The sequence below is a fragment of the Panthera uncia genome, chromosome B1 (genome assembly GCF_023721935.1).
Source record: "Panthera uncia isolate 11264 chromosome B1, Puncia_PCG_1.0, whole genome shotgun sequence".
Taxonomy (NCBI): domain Eukaryota; kingdom Metazoa; phylum Chordata; class Mammalia; order Carnivora; family Felidae; genus Panthera; species Panthera uncia.
The window spans coordinates 184,562,551-184,581,867 of NC_064811.1; the positions used below are offsets into that span (position 1 = coordinate 184,562,551).

Genomic DNA, 19,317 nt, shown 5'->3' on the forward strand with positions numbered 1-19,317 from the left:
AAATTTTAAAAAACATCAAAAGAAAATTTAGAAAAAAAAAAAAGAATTTCTATCTGAGGCTCCAATTTGCCAAAATTCCCATCTCTTGTTTTGCCAAGTAAAGTACCCTTTTTGAAACTGGCAGGTATTGGTGACCTAGTAAAATGTGACCATTTAAAATAAATGAACAGAAAAATACATGATTCTAGATTTTTAAAATTCTGCTATGTATTTTTAAAATAAAAAAATTTTTTTTAAATTTGATTAGATATTTCAAACTTAAGTTATAGTTCTTTTTTTTTTCATTTAGATGTCTGTGTAGTTTTTTAATTTTTTTAATGTTTATTTAATTTTGAGAGAGACAGAGCATGAGCAGGGGAGAGGCAGAGAGACAGAGAGAGGCAGAGAGAGAGAGAGACAGACAGACAGACAGACAGAATCCGAAGCAGGCTCCATGCTCTGAGTTGTTGGCACAGGGCCTGATGCGGAGCTCGAACTCACACACCCAGACCTCAAGATCATGACCTGAGCTGAAATCGGACACTTAACCGACTGAGCCCCCAGGCGCCCCATCCGTATAGTTTTATGGTGTAGGGTAGCTGAAGGATTTCACTATTTTATCACAAGACTTGAAATAGCAGTCATGTAACTGTTTTTTTTTTTTTTTTTTTTATGTATCATGCATAATCTTCAGTATTTTCTATCATCAGGTCCAGTGTCTTTCTTTAACTGTAAAGACACAGTTGGACTTGATCTGAGCCTCTAGCAACCCACCTTCATAACATCCATTATCAAATACATCCGGGTGGTTTTCACACTGGACTAAGGATCAGGGACTCTTCTCCCACCCCTTCTTAGCAGTACTTTCTCCCTGCCTAAGCATTCTCTAGGTTACAGGAGTAGAGAGAGAAGGCAGGGATTTCACAGACGCGGAATACAGGTTTTTAAGAAAATACCTAAGTGTGTTTTGGGGTAGGAAGTCACAGATTTTCCTTCTTAGGGGTGCTGTCAAAGGCACAGTAAAGCCACAGAAGCCAGAAGTTGGTCTGATGGCCACCCATAGCATCTTCCTGCAGTCCCAGTCGAGAGAAATCCCGATCTCCCGTGGCCATGGTTTGAAGTCTCCTCATGTGACCAAGAGATTGTAAGAAATGCTCTGTATTCTTTATTCTTGCTGCCTCGGTGTGCTGTGAGCCTTCTGAGGCAAGGACCCTGTTTATTTCACTCACTCTTGTTATTCTCACAATGTATGACACACAGGAGGCTCCCAAGTACCGGCCGCATAAATTGCTGAATGAATGAACAGCACTCCTAGATCTTAATTTATAATTCTAGAAATAAAGTGAAAGCCCCAAGTCTGCTGCTCGTTGTTGGTGACCCAATCCGAATTACTCCTTTGGAAGCACAAGCAAGGGATCCGTGTCTGTCTGCATCATGTCACTGAATGGTCCCCAGTCGCTGCCAACAGATAAGAAATGTCAACAGCTTAACCCAGTAGCCTTCAAAAATAGCACAGTTGACGAAACTGGAAATTTAGGTGCGTGCGAGAAATAAACCATTTGTGTTCAGTCTTAAAAAGGATAGGGTGACAACAGACATTCCTCGGAGAGATCTAAAATATTTTTTAAGACCCCCAGAAGCGAGTAATCAGCAGAAGAAACATCTTCCCTCTCAATAAGGCACAAAGAGGACACCTTCTTTTCAACACATCAGGTAAGTCATTCGGAAAACTTGAGGATTGCGGCACGGCACCGTGTGTCTTTAAGATTTCAGTCAAGTTGTTTCTGCTGTTGTCGTTTTCAACAGTGCTGGCAGTTTTCCTCAAAATGTAAATGAGTATTTGTACAGCGAACCACGTTGTCGTGGGTTTCCTGGTTCATGCTCCCCCCCCCCCCCCACCACGTGGGGAAAGGGGGAGGGAGGTGGCGACTCAGGGAAGGCTTTTTCATCCCTTTGCAGACAACTCCGGCTGCTGTTAATGCTGAAAATAGCTCAAATGCTCTCAGAACAGTGGCACCACCCAGCAGCTGGGATTCTTTCCCTCTCTTATTTGCCGTCTCTCTTGCCTTTTTTTCCTTCAGACACTTGGATTGGACTTAATCTTAAACCTCTGGAGTTCAAGACCTTTTAAAAAGGGCTAAATAAACAATCTCTACATGTAAAAGGCCACTGACTCCTACTTCCTCTGTTTAGAGCAACTGTTGAGCCCAGCTGCCTGTAGGTAAGATTTTTTTTTTTTCCTTCTGGAATTATTTCATTGGTTTCTGATATGTGTCTGACGATCGTCTTTGACATAACTCATTTATAGTGAAGTTATGGGGCGGCTGTGCACGATTTGCAGGTAAATGTGGTGTTCCGGAATACAGCAATGGCATCTGGACATTTCTGTGGCTGTACTTTTAAACTTTGCTCAAAGCTCTCTGTCACGTTGACCTGTGATACATACTGGCCTGTGACTGAGCTACATCAGAACTCCAATTAACCTGACTGCCAGCAGTGAGAGGGTCCAGACATCGTAATTTTGTTGTTTAGACTGTTTACTTATTTTTAACTTTCTAAGGGCATGGAAAAAGAAAAGGAAAAAGCTGCAACCACCTGAGCCAAGAAAATGTCAGTAATTAGTCTTTAAGGAGAATGAGATAGCTCTATTTTATTTTGTTCTTGGATCACTGCTTTGTTCCTTGCTAATGTGGAAGCGGTTTTTTTTTTGTTTCATTTTTTTAAATTTTTATGTTCCTGCCACAGTTCAGGTGACCTGGTTTTGCAAATGCTTTACCTAGCTAAAGGTCTTTGACTAGCAGGTTTCTGTAACGGGACAGTACAGTATTCTGGAAAGTCTTCTGTGCCTCTCCCCTCGCCCTCCTTATGCTCATGCTTGACATTTTGCAAAGTACTTTGATCTGTGGACTTTAACTTCAAACACAGCAGTTAACTTTGATTGTGGGTATTTACTGTGTTCAGTAAAACGACTTTTTTTTTCCTCAATGCTTTTATACCATTTCCTTTCAATAATCTATGTGGCTTTGGTTTTCCTTACTGATGATGTCTGAGGTTTTACTTGTATAGGAACTCCCAACTCAAAGGAAAAGACTGTTTTATGGGAAGGTCTTTCACCTCTCACCATACAGACTTTAGGACAACTCTCTGCCCCCCTCTGAGCAGACGTGTGAAAGCAGCAAAGGACAGTGCATACAACCTGATTCTATCAACCCCTCCCTTGAGTTGCCCTGTTGCCTCAAAATTACAATGTGCCTTGGGGCCTAATGTTGCTTTTTCAACATGGACACTGAAATCCTTGGAATTTAGATTCTTGTCTCCAAAGAAGTTTATTTGGTATCTCAGACCACATGGCAAAAGAAAACATGCATTTTAAACACACTGATCTTCTGGGTAACTTTTAAACAATACAAAGACAAAAACTTAAAAGAAAGAAATTTTTTAAGAAGGAAAACTAGGGGAAAAAAACAGAAAGAAAGCAAAACGCTTTGTAGCCAAAAGTCTGCTATGTGAGTGAAACATCTGCTAAATGAGGGATGAGAATTTTTTTTAATGAATTTCTTAGAATTGGCCAAGTGGAACAGTTTCTCGCCATGCAGTAGGCTTTTAAATGTTCTCTTTACTTTGAAGAAAACTCGTGTGTTAATTACATTGCTCTGTTAGCCTTTGCTTCCCTAGCCCAAGCAGAGGGTGTTTCCAAAGTCCTCTGCTAGGTACTGAGCTTGACGTTCCCCGGCACAGGGTCCCCGTGTGTTGTGTTCAGGTTAGGAGTAGAACGAGCCTAATCCTGTCAGGAGACTGCTTCAGTCCCAGCCAAGGAAGTGGCTCCTTACAGCGAACACAGTCTGCTCTCTGTGCCCTGCACCTTGCCGGGAAGGAAAGCAAGTGGCCACAGGACAAGTAGCTACAAGGGCTGTAGCTACAGAGGATGCTATGGGTTAGGAGGTCCCTTTAGGTTAGGAATAGAGGCAAGATAAGCTCTAGAGTTTGAGTTTAGTAGGAAAACCTAGAGATGCGCCCTCTGGTTTTTATTTCCAAAAGTTGGACATGTAATTGCTAGCTTTTTCCTTTCAAATCTGCATTTTAAGGAGTCTCTTCATCATCACATTTCTGCATACAAATTTTAAACCCTCCAGTTACTTTGAGCACGTGCTTCACTGCTTCCTAGGGCCTTTGAGGGTCTAGCATTTTCTCCCCCGGAGTACCAGGAAGCCTTGATTTGGCATTGATGAGCGCAGATATAGGCTGAAGGCAACGTAAGTTTAGTGGCAGAGTCCAGTGGCACCAAGATGAAGCCATTTGGAAGATGACAGACAGCCATTTCATTCTCCGGCAATTCATTTTTTTCTGTTTTGTTCTTGTTGAGCGGTTTTCTGTTTGTTTGCCTCTTTACTTCCCTTCACCCCTTAATTTTACTCTGAAACTTGGGATTGTTTGAATGTGAAACTCAAGGTGAAAGCTAGCCAAAGCCACTGAGTTTCACACAGGTTCCACATGAAAGAAGTATTCTACCCAGGCTTGCTCGAAACTTGGCCCGTGTTTTACCAAAAGTTTCATGAATGTCAGTGGGCCTGGACTTGAAACACAATCCCAAACTGGTGACTTCTGGCGACTTTGAGGCTTTATTGTGTGAGTATAGAATCTGTCAAACAAGGACATCCATTATTTTCATATCTTCTACTGTAATTTCACGTGTACACACATTTTCCCCAATAAACTCTCATTTGTTCGGTGATATTTTAAGGCCAGGTTCAATCTTAATATGAATTTTTATAGCTGTGGTATTTAAACATTGGCAAATAGAAGTCTGCGTTTCAAATTCCAACGCAGTCTGAACCACAGTGGTGTGAACATGTTGGTGTAATTCAGCTGAAGGAAGGAAGTCCCAGGAGAGTCATGGAATGTCTTTCTTTGCTTAAATATACCTCTGTGCTCATGAGGAACAAACAGTAACATTTTGTCCAGGTCTATCCGCTTGACAGTATGCCTTTTGTTCCCCCTCCAAAGGTGGTGTCAAATATATTGGTGGAAAAATAATAAACTTCCAGATTTTTTTTTTCACCTGCTCAACCGATACACTCCTAGGGAACATTGTAAGCATTGAAAAGTTCAGTACTATTACTTGTAATGTAATGTATACCGAGAATAAAGGAGTACTCAGCAGACTCAATTTCCTTCAGAAAAGCTGGGTGACCTAGAGCTGATGTGTGTATTAACAGTCAGATGGTGCAGGGTTTTGAAGGTGTGTGTGTGTGTGTGTGTGTGTGTGTGTGTGTGTGTGTTTATGTGTTCTAAGTAGGGGTAGTGGTGGGTAGAGAGGAAGAGGGGACTTGTGAGCTTTGCTCAGCAAATCTGTCACATCTGAAACAAAAAATAATCAAGCCCAGGATCTGAAAGCATTCCTTTCTTTTGTTGATCACATAAATACGTATTGGCTGAACACTGAATTGGGGGGAAGGGGACATATTATTTTTCTCATTAAAGATACCAAGGATTACATTCTGATCACTAGGATTTCAGAAAGGGTAAATAATCTCTAATAGAAACATGACCAGTTAGGAGACCTACATAGCTAGAGATGAACTTGCATGAGTCAGTTTCAGAAAGATCTTAATGCTACTATGACCACTAAAGGTGCTAAGACAGCCAGAGAACTCAGATTTGATAATGTCTTTTTATTAGCTGGAGGGTTTCTGAACTCATTTGAGGCATTTTCCTCAAAATAAATTTGTAACCTCACTAAAGATTTAGTTTGACTAAATGTAGTGAGATTTACAGTCATTTGTTTATTATTTTTTATTTACTTATTTATTATAAGATTAAATTGCCATCAAAATACACTTTGAAAATTTTATCATCTTATTCTTAAAATAGGCTTGTCAAAGATATAGTTTGCATTTTTGCAGGCGATGTACAAAATGACTACCTGATCCCGTACTAAATAAGGCCTTTGCAAAGCTGACAGTAACAAAGGTCTCCTGTGTAAGAGCTACATTATAACACTGACTTATTCATAATGTACTATATCTGATTTTGTTATCCCAAAACTAATACAATAGATGAAAGAAAGATGCACAAATGAAGGTGCTAGAGGAAATAAGAGAAAAAAATTGAGGGCCACTCTACCAGGGGGGTTCTCCCTAAACACATCGTTGCTCCAAGACTCTGATATTTTGAAAACTATCCTCCATAATAATACATAAAGAGGGAAAAGTTAAAAATACCAGGCTGACAAATGCCCATCAACTGATGAACTGATGAATGGATAAAGAAGTGATTGATATGTATTGTGGGGGGGGGGGGGGGTGTGTATGTGTGTGTGTGTGTATGTGTGTGTGTGTATATATATATATATATACATACATATATATATATACATTCTTGTTCCATTCACATACATATAATACATTCTAGTTCCATTCACACTGTTGCAAATGGCAAGATTTCATTCTTTTTGATGGCTGGCTAATATTCCATTATATATGTATGTGTATGTGTATGCACACACATACACACACACACGCACACACACACATATATAATGGAATATTAGCCAGCCATCAAAAAGAATGAAATCTTGCCATTTGCAACAATGTGAATGGAACTAGAATGTATTATGGTAAGCGAAGTAAGTCAGGGAAAGACAAATGTCATATGATTTAACTCATATGTGGAATTTAAGATACAAAATAGATGAACATAAGGGAAGGGAAAATAAGATAAAAACAGAGAGGGAGGAAAACCATGAAAGACTCTTAAATACAGAGAACAAACTGAGGGTTGCTGGGGGGGGGGGGGATGAGCTAAATGGGTGATGGGCATTGAGGAGGGCACTTGTGATGAGCACTGGGTGTTATGTGTAAGTGATGAATCACTGGGTTCTACTCCTGAAACCATTATTACAGTATATGTTGACTAACTTGGATTTAAATAAAATTTTTAAAAAGGCTGAAAATAAACTTCAAATTTGTGCATATGCAAATGTTTCTTTAAATCACAAAAAAGACCGTTTTTCAAGAATGACTTCACTAGTCATTTAGGAACGCAAAAATCAGTCACTTAAAAATCTTCTCTTGGGCTTACTTTATTGTCAGAAAAATGGAGTCCACATAGTACTTATCCATTCTCTAAGGGTATATTATTATAGCCCATATTTATAGTATTGCATTATTTTTCTTAAAAAAAATTAGTGTAGGTGATAGTTATCAGTGACAGATACCATGATCAGACCATGATGACACAACAGGGTCCCTGCCCAGATAGGGCCGAAGAGGATTATTTACCCAAACCAGATAAAACAATCATTTCTAGGAAAGTCAGCCTTTTCTAACTAAATATTTATTTGTTATTTGGGTATTATAAGTTTCTCTGAAATAAGTATTTTAAATAATCCTTTAATAATTATAATACTAATAATTATAATACTACAATACTATAATAATAATAATTATATAAAAAATATAATTTTAGTATTATAATTATTAATTCTCCTATCTATCTATCTATCTATCTATCTATCATCTCCTCTCCTATCTATCTTCTATCTACCTATCTTCTCCTATCTATCCAAGATGGACTGTCAAAAAGTTGTGGGCAGAAACTGTGTCAGGAGATGGTGAGGTCTCCTTACCACTCTCATCCTGGGCTTTATCCTGGGGAATCATGAAGTAGGAGACCCCAGTGACACTCTAAGTCTCTCGTATACCCATTAGGAAGAACAGCCCACTCGGGCCACGGGCTAGAGTTAGGACAGAGGTGGGAGGAGAAGGAGACCCCCTTCCCTCTGTACTTGGGAAGAAGGCCTTCCTAAGTTTCTTGGTTCAACTTTCTTTTCACCTGGCTCTTCTCTTATTTCCCCTTTTCTTCTTCCAGGAGAAACAAAGGTCTTCCCTGCAAATTTTGCCATTTTTGAGTTGTTGGAGGAGGAAAAAAATCCAAGGGAGTTAGCTGTGGGGTCTATGAGATTCACACACACTACAAGGCTAGCCCACGGCCACCTGAGTTAGAAGAACACTGCATGCGTGCCACCGGTAGAGCTGTGTTTAGGTACTGTTGAATAGTTCATACCAGGATAAAAATTAAGTAGATACGAGGGACGCCTTTCAGGTCAAAACAATATCCATTTTTTCAATGTTTATTTATTTATTTTGGAGAGAGGAAAAAAAGCGGGGGAAGATCAGAGGGAGAAGGGAAGAAAGAGAATCCCAAGCTGACTCTGCCTTGTCAGCAGGGAGCCCGACATGGGGCTTGAACTCATGAAGCGTGAGATCATGACCTGAGCCGAAATCAAGTCAGACATTCACAACCGACTGAGCCACCCAGGCACCCCAAAATATCCATTTTTTAAATCAAACTTTTTATTTTAGAACAATTTTAAATTTAGAGAAAAATTGTGAAGATAGGGCCAGAGTCCCCATACACCCCCCACCAACTTTCTGCTACTATTAACCGCTGACATGAATATGGTAACTTTGTTACAATTAATGGACAGTACTGATATGTTATTAGCTAAAGTCCATACTTTATTCATACTTCCCTAGTTTATACCTAATGTCCTTCTTGTCTTCCAGGATCCCATCTGGAATATTATGTTATTTCAGTCATGTTTTCTTAGTCATGTCCTCTTGGCTCTGACGATTTATTAGCCTTTCCTTGTTTTTGCTGGCCTTGATAGTTTTGAGGAGTACTGGTCAGGTATCTTGTAGAATATCTTCCTATTGGAAGTTGTCCAGTTTTTTCTCACGATTAGACTGGGGTTATGGGGTTTTGGAAGGAAGATCACAAAGGTAAGGTGCCATTCCCATCACGTCACATCAAGTGCACATACTATCAGCATGAGGTATTGCTGTTGATGTTGACCTTGATCACCTGGCTGAGGGAGTATCCATCAGGTTTCTCCACTGTAACATGAATCTTTCCTCCCCTTTCCTTACTGTACTCTTCCAGAGGCAGTCACTTCGAGCAGCACACGCTTAAGAAGTAGAGAGTTATACCCCTCCTCTTGATGGAGTATTTACATAAACTATTTGGAATTCTTCAGGAGAGATTGTCTATTCTCCCCCAATTTATTTAAATTCAATCATTTGTATCAGTATGAGCACATGTATATATATTTTACACTTTGCATTATAATCCAATACTACTTAAGTAAAGTAGTGGCTCAAACTGCGTTGTGCAAATGGTTCCAGCTGTAGCCATTGGCCTCTCTTTCACTAGGCTCCTTGTGAGGATTTTCCCCCTGGTACTGCAAGATACTTCAGGCTCATTTTATAGATTCCCTGTTCCCAGTCCTAGAATCAGCCATTTCTTCAACGAGCCATGGTTCCTTTTATTTAAAAAATGATACTAGAAACCAAAACCAGAACCTCTATTTTAATTTTATTATTGAGAGACAAAGCATGAGCAGGGGAGGGGCAGAGAGAGGGGGAGACACAGAATCTGGAGCAGGTTCCAGGCTCTGAGCCGTCCGCACAGAGCCCAGCGTGGGGCTCGAACTCACAAACCACGAGATCATGACCTGAGCCGAAGTGGGACGCCCAACCGACTGAGCCACCCAGGCGCCCCTCTATTTTAATTCTTGAATGTGACATTATCAGTCACTTACTTTTTCACTGGAAAAAAATTTTCTTTTTGTATATGCACTCTCAGTCTGTAGCTGATAGTATCTTGGTATGTACGTAAGGATAGCCTTTCTTGATTTTTTTCAGAGTAGCAGGACACATGCTGCCCACCTTTCTGTGATTTCGAAACAAATTTAATTCAATATGACCAAATTTGTTCTTTGTTGTTAGTTTTGGTGGGAGACTGAAAGTCTTAGATGTTGTCTTTAAGTCTTAAATGTACTATTGAAAGGCAGAAATCAGTTGTTTCTTCCTTACATAGATAAGAACATCTGACAGAAGTAGAAACAAGAAAAGGAGACCAGCTGGTGTGGAGCATGAGCCGTCAGGACTGTTCCCTACTGCCCTCTTCAACTAGCCTTTGCCCTAGAAACTAAAAGTCTGTCCACAAAATAACTGCACCTGTAATTTAATTTACCATTCAGTATTATCAGAGATAATAGGTTGTATGTTGATTGTTTCACCAAATGCATAGCTATTTCATATTCAATAATTACTTTGATTTTCTTGGTTGTCTATTTAACCTAGGGCGCTATTACTCTTACCATGGGGTTGGTCATGCAGGCATTATGTTCCCCAATGTACACATGAGGACACAGACACCCAGATAAGCTGCCGCATCATCCTTTTTATGTCCCTAGCAAATAGCAAATGGTAGATTGGCTTTCATGTCGAGATTTTTAAAGTGTTCCATTCTACCCAGTTATACAATACAAAGGTATAGAACAGGTTAGAAATAATAGCCAAAGAATAATAAGAAAATGGCTAGCCCAAGCAATGAAGGAGATATTTCTGAATTATAACAAGTTTTAACTTTCTGTACTTCACTGAGAAAAAAAACATAAGCAAACAAAAGCAAATCTGAAGGTTACAGAGAAAGCCATGAATGTGCCACTAGCATAATGACCAAAAGGCTATAACTAGGCTGATAGACACAAGATACAGGCAGGAAAAAGAAATAAGGTTTAGCAACTTGACACGGTTTAAGGAAAATACTGAGTTCTCTTACAGAAGGTCAATTCGGTATTAGGAAGCATAGTATGGAAACATTAATCTCTTGTTCTAAATCTAACTTTTGGCTTGAAAAAAAGAAACTGAATTTAGTTTAATGGAAAACCACACGTCCAGCATGTGTTTTTAAAGCATTGCACTTTGAGGACTTTGACTCGTTGCATATCCTGGTTCCAGGACAACTTTGAATTGGTTTAATTCTAGTGGAGCCATTGCTCTTGACATGCATTCAGCTCAGTGGTACTTCTCTCATTCAATTTTGCAAACCTAAGAAATTTGGTCGGTTTTGAATTTAGCTCCAACTACAAGTTTTGTGCTTGTTTGAACTGACCATTTAAACATTTTAAAACCATTTTGCAGCACTCAACTTTTAGAACAAATTCTTACTGTTAAAAACACCCAAGAATGTCGAAAAGTTACATACGGGTACCTTATAAGTGGATTTCATGAACGTACAACCCAATACAGCTAAGAAATATACTTTTGATCTAAGATCAAAAATATTTTCTATTCTACATTTATCTTGTTTATTCTGAAAGCATTCACTCTTTTAAAAATGGTTAATATACTGAGACTAAAGACCATGGTTAAAAGTGGAAAATTATCCAAATGCAAATACGGCTATCTAAACATGCGGTTAGATTAGCAACCCTATCCTGTGGTCCCAGCAGAGCCACGTTGTAGAAGGTATGGCCTGGCATCTGACCGACCTTCACGTGCACATCTGTGAATAGACCAGAACAGTGAGGCTATACTGAAAGATTCAGCAGGACAGTGTTGGTGATAAATAAAGTTTTGTGCTAATTCAAGAGGGGTGTTAAATGTCAAACTAAGAGATCCAGGCCACATTCTCAAGTAGGAAGTTGTCATTATCCTTGACTCTGTGCAGGGCAATAAAAATGCTTACTTTTGGGAGAAGTAAGATAGCTTATAGAGTGTCAGCTCTTAGTCATGGAATTTAAAGAAGAAATCAAATTATTTGCTATAAAAATCATTTTATAATTGGGAATATAAAGTATTTTACATTTCTATTTAATTTATTTAACTAAAATTTTAAATAAACTATAAATTGCTTTTATAATTTGAAATAAAAGTTATTCACATATAACGTAAAGTTTAACATGTTAACTTCGTGTAACAATGTAAACAACTGTTTATAAATTGTTTATTATAAAAATCAATATTTCTGACATGAAGTTGAATCATTGAAATTTTCCTTTTTATCAAGGAAAATATAATTATCTTCATTCAAGGCAGAATTAAACCAAAGTTAGATATAAACAAGTTTCTAAACTTTATATTGATAACACAGAAGGCCATAGCTTATGATACAGTTTTCAAAAATAAGAAGAATAAAAAAACTCAGTGAAAAAGTAAATGCAGTAGGAATTAGATGATTTATTATGGAAAGAATAATGAAAGTGTTTTTTGTAAATATATATATGTATATTTTTTTTTAAGATGACTACAGATCTTTAACATAAAATACATTTTAGTTTGTGTTTGAGCAACTCTACTTTAAAAATTAATGAATGTATTTCATGTTCCAAAATTTACTTAGAGTTGGCATTCAGGCTTTGTCTCACATGGGGGGATTCATCACATAATAAGCACAGCTTGTGCAAAAACCTGTAAAAACGTGTCTAGAAGCAAAGTGATAATTTCTATGCTAAGCTGAGAAAATTTGATTGCAGTGAGATTTTTCCCTTCCTTAGAACATTTTATCTATGTTGGATACTGAAATTAAACAAAAAGCATTGGGAGTTAAAAGTCATCTGTGTCCACATCAGAATTTTATATATTCACACATATCCTTTTCCTAATCAATATTCTGAATGACTAAATGAGAGCATTTGTGTAAAAACACTTGGCAGAAAACCATTTCGTGTTTCTCAGTGAACATTACTGCCTTATAAATTTAACACTTGACTGTACTTATTAATTTAAGAAGAATGGTCTGCATATAATTAAGAAAGGAAGAAAATTAGGAGTTTACTAGTAAAACCAAATACTGTTTTCAGCGACCACAGATAACTACTCCTACTGCCTTAAGCAATTTATATTTATTGAATGAGGTATTCTCATAAAGATCTTTTTATGCTGCTTCAGTCATGATTTCTGAGAGACTCTTTTTCCCATCATATGTGAATCATACAGGATTTGAGGGGTAAAACCTTACACTCTATGGACCAACCTCAATGCAGGAAAAACTGATGGCACCTAATCTTTCAAGAGAACAATTCATAACCAGACATAGAGAGGAAAGGCTTTCACCTTAAAAAAAAAAAAAAAAAAAAAAAAAAAGGCATCCATCAAAACCCTGTATCAGGAAAGCACACAGAAACATATGGACTGAAAAATATGAAATTCAGACACTGGAGGCGGGGAGGAAGTTTCAATCAGGGAGATGTACAACAGGCTTTAACTGAATTCAAATGTCTTCTATTTTAAGATGAATGGTGGGTACGTGGATATTTGTTATATTATTCTCTTTTGAATGCCTGAATAAAGACCTTCATCAAAAAGTCTTTTCCCTCTATTTCCCATGCCTTAAGTTTAAGATGTATTCTGTAAGCAGGACATATTTTAAATATATTGCTCAGTTGCTAACATTGAGAGATAATATTAATTTTTTTTATTTAAACCAGGCCAGATTTTCTGAAAATTTACAAAGAGGAAACTACAACAGATGCCACCATGTTTGGCCTATATTTCTATATTTTTGCCTAGAGTCCAAAACTTCTTCCAATGGTGAATCAGAAAAGAAAATGAATTTAGTTCTTTAGCAGACAAGTATCTACTGTAAACCTACATTCAGGATCATTTTTCCTAATGTATCGTTCCACAAACATTGTTACATACAATTCTTAGAACCTACTAAATGTGTCTGGGGTGCCTTGGTTGCCCAGTCTGTTAAGGGTCTGACTCTTGATCTCGGCTCAGGTCATGATGTCACGGTTCATGAGATCAATCCCAGCATCAGGCTCTGTGCTGACAGTACGGAACGTGATTTGGATTCTCTCTCTCGCTCTCTCTCTGCCTGTCCCCTGCTCACTCTCTCTCTCGCTCTCTCTCTGTTTCTCTCTCTCTCTCTCTCAAAATAAATAAGTAAACATTAAAAAAAAGAACGTACTACATGTGATCTTTACTCTTTAAACTACTAAATATTTTGTCATTATGCTTTATGAGAATTTGTGATGGGGTTTGGATCTAGCAGGGAGTAAGTAAGTGTATTTTATCTTACATTTTTAACATTGGCTTTGGCCTAAGAGATGGAGAAGAAAGGATTCTTGTTTTAAGATTCTCTATGCAATGAAGGTAGGAAAAGTGATTTGATAACATACATGCAATCCTCTCAGTTCCCAAGGACCAAAGGTACAGTTAGAGACACATGAGTCCCAAGTTAGCACGATACTGTGCAAAGTGAGTGCTGCCTATGTTTAATACAAAGACTTCACTCTGTAACTTAACACATTTCTTAAAATGTAATTTATTTAAAACATTTACATATTACAACTATTCCTTAATTTTTACATTAAGGGGGAAAAAACCCCTAATGACTTTTCATTACCATTTGGCAGGAATCAATATCTAATTTTGAGGATTTTTAAAAATATTTATTTGTTCGTCCATTCATTCATTCATTCATTCATTTTATGCAATCTCTACACCCAATGTGGGCTCGAACTCACAACCCTAAGATCAAGAGCTGCATGTCCTTCTGACCGAGCCAGCCACGCACCCCAATTTTGAGAATTATTATTCTGATTTTTTTCTCTTTGTTTTATAGAGAGAATCATTCCAATATGCTCAATTGGAAAAGCTGGCAGACATTACTGTATTTTTAGAAGTTTTGACAAATGATGGATAGTACTGAATAATTTTTTTTTATTACAAGTAATTTTACAGGTAGTCTGAAAACTCAGTACACGCCAAAAATTCATTATTTTAGGAGCATCTGGGTGGCTCAGTCAGTTAAGTGTCCAACTCTTCTTTTCGGCTCAGGTCAAGATCTCGCTGTTTTGTGAGTTCAAGACCCATGTCAGGCTCTGCACTGGCAACATGGAGCCTGCTTTGGATTCTCTGTCTCTGTCTCTCTCTCTCTCTCTCTCTGCCCCTCCCCCACTAGTGCTGTCTCTGTCTCTATCAAAATAAAAAAACTTAAAAAAATTCTTTAAAGTTCATTATTTTAAATCATAAAATTCAAAGAAAAAATATTTTCTGTTTCTATCTAGGTAAATGCCATAAAAGTATATATATATATAAATACTTAAATGGTTAAAAATAAACACATTGAGAGAAACAGTGTTCTAGTAACATAAAGAGTAACTTTGAATTTCCTCATGTCATTGTTACTAAAGGTAGGAAACGAATTATTACTAATACAGAGTTCTATTTGGAAACAAATATGAGAAAAGGACTTTCAGATTACTACCATTAGACAGTGCTGATTCTCTGACCTTCATTAGAATCCCTTCTCCTTTGTCTTTGGTGACACTGAAGGATATTCCTTCGGTCTCTCTGATTACTCCTCAGTTCTCCCACAGGAGCCTCTTTCTTTATCTGACCTTAAAGATATCCCCTTGGGTTCTGTCCCTCGTGTCCAATTTCCTCTGATTTCACCTGTTTCTTCCTTCATGATAATCCCCAAATCTATGTCTCTACCCCTGATCTCTCTCCTGAGTTCCAGATTCACATTTCCAAGTAACTGGTAAGCATCTCATGTAAATTTCTGCAGAGCACCTCAAATTTAATACTTTTAAAACTCATCATCTACCGTCTTCCAATCTGCTCTTTTTCCCCAGGACTATATTTTAATAACTGTGACACCAAGTTATTCAGAATCAGAATCTTAAACAAGGATTCACATTTTTCTTCATACCAACTGAAGTCACTACTCAGTGATTCTGCCCGCACGCATCTTCCTTGAAGCCAGAGTTATTTTACCAAAATAAACAAGATTTGCATGCAGATTTCCCATCTACCAAACTCCCCTGTCATACAGTAAATGCATTCCCTTTGCTTTGTCTTCAGGCTTCAAGCACCAGGAAAGATGGCCATGTCAACCAAAGAAAGCAAATTCCGTACATGGTGTTTAGGCATCAGTAGCCCCGTGTTTTGCCAGATAAAAGGCATAGTTGGCAACTTTTCCAAACTCATTAGTAAGAAAAAGGTGTGGCTTACTGTGCCAGACATGGAACAGAGATCCAACGGCAGTCATGTTACTTATCTCAAAAAATGCTTTTCCTCAAGATTCTCCTTCTGACAGGGTAATGGCAGTGTTCACAAATCACCTGCTTTGTTGCGACTTATTATGTACTGATGTGATGGGTGTAGGCAGATGCTAAATGATCAATGTTTTGCTAAAAAAAATTAATTGGGTATAGTCAGAACACAAAGTTTTAAACCACAAACTCCATATCATCCATGTGGTATAAAAGAAGTCTTTAAGAAAAAAAATTAAATAGAGATTTAAATCTAAAAAAAAAAAAATGTGCATATAGTAAATAAAGGAAATAGCAAATAGTAAACCTAAATAGAAAATAGTAAAATAAATAAATGACCAAAGCAATATAAAAAGATGTTATGACAATAGTTCACTCAATAAATATGAAATGGTTTAAGGCATTAAAAGTTGTTATCTGTGGTCACTTAACACACTGGCTTTACTAGTAAACTCCTAATTTCCCTCCTTTCATACTTATATGTAAGATCATTCTTTTTAAATATAAGTACAGAAGTGTTAAAAGTATGAAGCTACGATGTTCAGTGAAAATACAAAAACAAGAGATGGAATTATAAGCTGAGAATGGCCCTACTCATTGAGTTATTATGATAATTAAAGTAAATATAACTTCATTTGCATAGCATGAGATAAAGGATAAAATTAGAAATATCAGTCTTCTGTGTCATCTAACATTTATAGCATCATTTGTCTTTCCAGCATTTAATCAATAATCATTTGTTGAGAGCCTACTTGGTACTCTGTCCACAGCACAGTGGAGACAGTTATTGGAAGGTAATTGCTGTGGCCGCGTGATTGAAATTGTAATGAGAACTATGAATGAAAAATGTGGGGGGCTATGAGAGCAGAGTCTGCAATTTTGAGAACCAAGGATCAATGACAAAAAGACTCTGGATTTGGAACTTAGTGAAATAATGGGGAAGATGAATTACTTGGGGGTAGGAATCAGAAGAGGTGTTGCGTTATTTCCAGAACGAGAGCCCCTTTTGTTAGCAGCTGAGAATGAAGAATAAAGAGTATGGGGATGATTCCTCCAAAACCCGATATAGCAGGACCACCGTTAACATCCACTCTCTAGATACAAGTACATTTGTGTGATGGCCTTTGTCTCTTGGAGAAAATATCATTAGAATGATAGCTAGCTGTGCTACCATATACAAACCTCCGTGGATTACAGAGATAGTGTTGTATGCTCCTATTTAAATATCGAATGAGTATGATCTCTGAAATCACCTATGAAAAATGAATGTGACTTTGGAGAAAAACTTCTTTCAGCTTTGAGTAAGGATTTTCAAGATAAACATCCAAGAAAAACCCTAACAGAGGCGTATTGAAACAAAATTTCTCAATGAATAAAGAGCTTACTGATTGCAGCTATGAATTTGAGTATTTTGACATGTGTTCAGGTGTTTGCTTTGAGGCATGTGAGTTAAAAGTGAAAGAAAATGTTTAAAGTTTTCTTTCTCACTTTTAACTTTATTTCAAAGAAACATGTAATTTCAACATAAAGGATATAGTTCTTCCATCGACTAAAACAAATATGTGTGCATGTAAATGAGGGAATTAAATCTTCTGGTTGGGGTTATATCTGTGCATTTTTATTATGTAACTGAAATAGCATTCATTTAAAAGAAAATATTTTCTGCTTTAATAGTATGGTAACAAACTATTCAGAGTAGGATTGATAATGATTTTTTTCTTCTGCTCCTAACACTTATTCATGTTTTTGAAATCAGCAACAAGCTGATTTAAGAATGTCAGTATTGCTCTAGAAAATGCTGTTGAAATCACAAAGTGCATATCTGTATGTTTTTTCAGATTATTCCTTCCTTGTGCTGTGGCACAGTGTATTTTATATAAGTTGAATATTTAATCTTAATTGATTGCTGAAGTTGACTCAGAATACTGATTACAAGTATAGGATTTAGCAAAATGTGATAAACTTTGAAATAATGTAAGAGCAATGTAAAAGGATAAAAGCAATTAATGGAATTATAACTATGGAATCTTACAGATTTATTGTACTGATGAACTATCTGAACTATCACCATCTAACTTTGGGTATTTATCACTAGCAGTAACTCCTAACAGCATTCATTCAAAGCACTGCTAAATCTTATCAAGTTATTCCATTTTCCATATTCTTTAACAATTCATCTATTTCAGAAATTTCTTAGGTCTTCTCTACTTAACTCCTCCAGTATCATGAGATTTTGTGAATTGGAACTATGTTCTCTCTACCCACTGTCATTATATATACCCTGTCATAGTCATGTGGCTCACTCAACCCTTAGAAAAAGACATCCCTTTTCCCATTCAACGCACACACACACCTACACACAAATTTTATTCTGTTTCTCGACAGATCAAATGGAGCACCTTATCCCCATGTATGAAAAGAGTACAACAGAGCCTAATAATGTGTGGTATTGTGAGACCTTTTAAATTTTGACTTCTGGGTAGGAGAACGCACACCTGAGAAAAAAAAGCAATCAACTCTTGGAGGTCGTTAGTTGAAAGGTGCTTTCCTTATATGAGGCAGAAATAGTTTTCACTCCTACTTCATATCTTTGAGCCAGAAACTTATCTTTCGCTCAGGCTTTTGGCATACCACAGGATATGCTTCATATCTAAACTTAGAACACTGACGTCTTCATCACTGTAGAGACAAAACAGTCATTCACTCCCGCAGATACAATCTGAGCACCTTCCAAGAGGAAAGCACTATTTGGGTGGTTTGAACTCACTGTGTGAACTCATGTGTTGAACTCACTATTTGAACTCATCAGTGAACAACACTGGTAAAAATTCCTGCCCCCAAAGAGCTTACATTACCTTAGGAAGAAACAAACAATAGAAGATAAAGAGGTGAATTATAGAGCAGGTTAAGACAGTAAGAGTGCTTTTAAAATATAGCAAGGTGGGGATTCCTGGGTGGCTCAGTTGGTTGAGTGTCTGACTCTTGATTTCCACTCAGGTGGTGATCCCAGGGTCGTGGGATCAAGCCCCACGTTGTGCCCCAAGTCAAGCTCCGCAATGGGCTCTGCACTGAGCACAGAGCCTACTTAAGATTCTTTATCTCCGTCCCTCCCCTGCTCACACTCTCTCTAAAAATAATTAATTAATTAGTTAAACTTAATTTAATACAGCAAGGTAAAACTTAAGTGTTCCTTCTTGTTGATGGTTGATTATTCTTTCCATTGATTTAAACTTACACTTCATTTAGATCCCATAGTGGCCATGCATCCCAAAGCCACTGGGCCATTTGAATACATAAGCACTACTATTTGAAGAAGTATGTATATTCAAGTCTGTTAACCTAGCACTGTGACAATAAGTGCTTCCTGCAGATGATTCTGACTCCTGAGATATATATATATATATATCCATATATATATATATCCATATATATATCCATATATATATATCCATATATATATATCCATATATATATCCATATATATA

General features: G+C 37.3%; 1 protein-coding gene across 4 annotated transcripts in view; it reads left to right on the forward strand.

Annotated features, from left to right (window-relative positions):
* Positions 1-19,317, forward strand: part of SORBS2 (sorbin and SH3 domain containing 2) — a 221,197-nt gene that overhangs the window by 36,374 nt on the left and 165,506 nt on the right. For 3 of the 4 annotated variants that reach the window (XM_049632546.1, XM_049632549.1, XM_049632543.1), the window contains exon 2: positions 2,061-2,200. The gene's annotated coding sequence lies outside the window, so the exon portion shown is untranslated. Of the gene's footprint in view, positions 1-1,447; positions 1,693-2,060; positions 2,201-19,317 lie in introns of those variants that run through there. The other variant, XM_049632545.1, reaches the window with a different exon arrangement.